This window comes from Glycine max, chromosome 10, assembly GCF_000004515.6.
Source record: "Glycine max cultivar Williams 82 chromosome 10, Glycine_max_v4.0, whole genome shotgun sequence".
Classification (NCBI taxonomy): Eukaryota; Viridiplantae; Streptophyta; class Magnoliopsida; order Fabales; family Fabaceae; genus Glycine; species Glycine max.
The window spans coordinates 27,018,359-27,022,774 of NC_038246.2; the positions used below are offsets into that span (position 1 = coordinate 27,018,359).

At 36.1% G+C, this 4,416-nt stretch overlaps 1 non-coding gene across 1 annotated transcript; it reads left to right on the forward strand.

Moving 5' to 3' along the window:
• Positions 1-3,997: 3,997 nt before the first annotated feature.
• Positions 3,998-4,104, forward strand: LOC112998213 (small nucleolar RNA R71). Its single transcript, XR_003263253.1, has one exon. It is a non-coding gene; the product is annotated as a small nucleolar RNA R71 (small nucleolar RNA).
• The last annotated feature ends 312 nt before the right edge of the window (positions 4,105-4,416 follow it).

The window sequence follows — 4,416 nt, forward strand, 5'->3', positions numbered from 1 at the left end:
TTGTTGCAATTTTTCTTAAACTAACACGTAGATGTGCCATGCCCTTTTCTTCCACAATAAAAACATGTAATGAAAGGAGAATTGTATTTTTGTGAGAAAGAAAAGAAACTTCTATAAAACTTTTGTTGTTTTTTTGGTTTGTATCCAATTCCTGCTTTATCAAAAATACATCTTTGATTTCCTAATATAACATCTAGGTTATTCTTGCCAATAGAAAATTTTGCAAGTGAGTTTTTCAAAATTTTAATTTCTTCTACATATTTGCTACAACATTTACATGAATTTTCTTTTTCATTAGTCATAGTAGAAACATGAACTTTATCACTAGATTTAGAGATTGAAACTTCCGTTTTAAGAATATCTATTTCTTTGTTTAATTTTGAAATTTCTTTCTCTAAATCCGAAATTGTTTTCTTAGATGAGAAGACAAGTTTTGCTAGTTTAATTGATTCACAATGTAATTCAGCAAATTCATCTTGTAACTCATCAAAATAAATAGATTTGTTAGAAGATGTTACCTCTTCGTCGCTTTCATAATTTTTGCCCATTAGACATAGATTAACCATTTCTTTTTCAGAATCATCAGACGATTCTAAGTCGTTATCATCCCAGGTGATATAGGCCTTCTTTGCCTTCTTATCTCCAATAGTCTTCTTTTCAGACTTCTCTATCTTTCTCTTAAAAATTGGACAATCAGCCCTCAGATGTTCGGGTTGATTCCATTCAAAGCATTTTGGAATTTGAGATGACTCTTCAGTTCTTTTTTTAGGTTTGAAGTTTTGTCTTCTTTGATTTCCTCCCATTCTAATAAATTTGCTGAATCTTTTGACAAATAGGCTAAGATCTTCATCTTCATCTAAGTCAATTGAATCTTCTATGTCACTTTCCTCTTGGATTGAAGATAAGGCTTTAAGAGCAATTCCCTTCTTCTTCTTACATTTTCTTCATGTTGATTTAGTCTTTGCAACTCCATCTCATGTTCCTGTAATTTTCCAAATAGAGTAGCAAGAGATATAATAGACAAATCTCTAGATTCTGTGATGGCTGTTACCTTTGGTTGCCATTCTCTACTTAGACATCTTAACACTTTATTTATAAGATCTTCATTTGGAAAAATTCTTCCTAATGATGCAAGATGATTAACTATATGTGTGAATCTTTTCTGCATATCTTGTATACTTTCATTTGTCTTCATCCTAAATAATTCATACTCATGAGTTAAAGTATTTATCCTAAATCGTTTGACATCAGTTGTTCCCTCATGTGTAACTTGTAGAGTGTCCCACATATCCTTAGCACTCTAACAATTTGAAACCTTAAAATATTCATCCATTCTGAGGGCAGAAGTAATAATGTTTTTAGCCTTTAAATTGTACTGCACTAATCTTCTTTTATCTTCATACCACTCTTCTCGAGGTTTCTCTATTGTTGTATTACCAGCCACCATGGTGGGTACATAAGGTCCAACTTCTATGGCTTCCCAAATGTTTAAATCTATTGCCTCAATGAAAATTTGCATTCGGGTTTTCCAGTAATGGTAACCCTCTCCATTAAAAATAGGAAGCCTATTTATAGAGTTTCCTTCTGGGAATAAGAAGTTTGTTGAGGCCATTATTCATGAAGCTTCTAAACTTTATACAATAATGAAGCTCTGATACTCAGTGTTGGGCAAGTGGCCTCAGATATCTTAAGAAGGGGGGTTGAATTAAGATATCTCAATCTTTTCTTAATCAAAAATTCTATTTGGATTTTATCCCAATAACCCAAGATTCCTTTTTTAAAAATGAACTCCTAAATAATAATGCAAATTAATCTTACTAAATAGAAATAATAAGCAATAAACAATAAAAAATAAAGGAGTTTAAGGGAAGAGAAAATGCAAACTCAGATTTATACTGGTTCGGCCACACCCTTGTGCCTGCGTCCAGTCCCCAAGCAACCCGCTTGAGAGTTCCACTATCTTGCAAAATCCCTTTACAAGTTCTGAACCACACAAGGACAACCCTTCCTTTGTGTTCAGATTTCTTTACAACAAGAGACCCTCGGTCTCTTAATCCCTTTTGAGAGATAGAATGAAGAGAAGAAGAAATCTCTCTTGAAAGAGATAGATTGTACAATTAAGCACTCATTTAATTCCTTATTGAATTGCAAGTGTATTGGCCAAGGAATTCTTGAGAGGATAAAATGATTTTTCTTTTTGAGAGGATAAGACTTTTTGTTCTGAAAAACTCTAAGCAAATTCGTGTTCCAAGTCACATATAAATAGACCTTTGATGGCCGTGTAAAAACCATTTGAAAAGTTGTGACCCTTGGAAATAATTTTCTGAAAATCTCCTCTTGTAATCGATTACAAGACTTGTGTAATTTTCAAATTTGAATCAAAACATTCAGTAACTGCTGGTAATCGATTACCATCCAAGTGTAATCGATTACACAGTGTTAAATTTGAATTCAAATTTCTAATAGCTGTTATAAGTCATTTTGGCCACTGGTAATCGATTACATCCTCTGGTAATTGATTACCAGAGAGTAAATCTCTTGAAAAATACATTTTTGCTTAAATTTCTTGGCCAAACCTTTTGCAGTTTTAATTTGGAATTCCCTTCCTAAAACACTAGAGATCTTCTTGATCTTGTATCTTGTATTCTTGGATTTTTGTCTTGAATTAAACTTGAGAAGCGCGTTTTCAGAAGGCATCAAAACATCACGATCATATGGCATCATCAAAACATCAAAGGCAAAGTCTTCGCTTCTACACTCAGGAGCAATTTGAATTTGTAAATAACCATAAAAACCATCAAGAAAACAGTAATGAGACTTACCTGCCAAGCGCTTATGCATTTGATCAATGAATGGCAGGGGAAAGAGGGAATGAAAGAGGGATGTTCACCTATCAAAGGCATGTTTACCTCTACTTTCCTGAAGGTCTCCAAGATCTCTTTTTTCGCTTCTTCCATTTTTTTTGTTTGGAATTGCTCTAGGTGGGAATGAAAGAGGGATAGGAGGCTGCTTCAAGTCAGAATTACTAGAAGAAGGTCCACCTACCTGAAAATTTCTGTTAGGAAGCTTTCTCTTTTCTGCAACTATCTCATCCTCTTTTTCAGGTGTAGAATGAAGCTTGACAGGTTCAGGTGCAGGTGTTGCTACTAATGGAGGCACTTGAATTTGGTTGCCATACCTCAAGGTGATGGCACTCACATTTTTTGGATTTTGCATAGTTTGTGAAGGCAATTTGTCAGAATTTTGGGACTGAGCTTGGTTCAAGTGAGTAGCCATCTGCCCCATCTGATTTGTTAGACTCTGAATGAAGGCTTTTGTCTCTTGCTGAAATTGCATATTCTGGATGGTCATTTGCCTCACTAACTCTTCTAAGGAAGGTTGAGGAGGAGCCTCAGTTGCTTGTTGTCTTTGTTGTGACTGCTACTGTATTGGAGGAGGAACATATGGCTTGCTTGGACCAGCAGCATTCTGGAAAGGAGGGATAGGCTGTTGTTGTTGTGGAGGACTTGCCCATCTCAGATTTGGATGATTTCTCCAACCTGGATTGTATTTGTTGCTTGAAAGATCATAATTATTCTGTTGTTGTTGATTTTGCTGTTGAGGGGGTCTATTATAAATGTTTGCAGCATAAGCTTCAGGTTGCTCATTGACTCCAGATTGCTGCAAAGATGGACAAAGATCTCTATGGTGATCTATAGAAGAACATAGACCACAGACTCTTGCAATAGGTGCAGATTTCTAATTCATGGCAAGCTGAGTTACTAGGTTGACCAAGGCATCAAGTTTTCCCTCAAGCTTTTTATTTTCAGTAGATGAAGATGAATCTGTGGCCACCTCATGGACTCCTTTAAGGACAGTAGCATCATTTCTTGCACTGAATTGTTAGGAGTTGGAAGCCATCTTCTCAATCAAATTCCTAGCCTCAGCAGCATCAATCATACTCCTCTCCATGTTGCTAAGTCCCTCATAGAAATATTGAAGAAAGAGTTGCTCAGAAATCTAGTGGTGAGGACAGCTTGCACACAATTTCTTGAATCTTTCCCAATACTCATACAAGCTCTCTCCACTAAGTTGCCTGATGCCTGAAATGTCTTTTCTGATGGCAGTGGTCCTAGATGCAGGGAAGAATTTCTCCAAGAACACCCTCTTAAGGTCATTTCAGCTGAAAATGGACCTGGGAGCAAGGTAGTAGAGCCAATCTTTTGCCACTCCCTCCAGAGAATGAGGAAAAGCCTTTAGAAAGATATGATCTTCTTGGACATCAGGGGGCTTCATGGTGGAACAAACAATATGGAACTCCTTAAGATGCTTATGAGGATCTTCACCTGCAAGACCATGAAACTTGGGCAGCAAATGTATTAGTCCAGTCTTGAGAACATATGGAATACCCTCATCAGGATATTGAATGCACAAGCT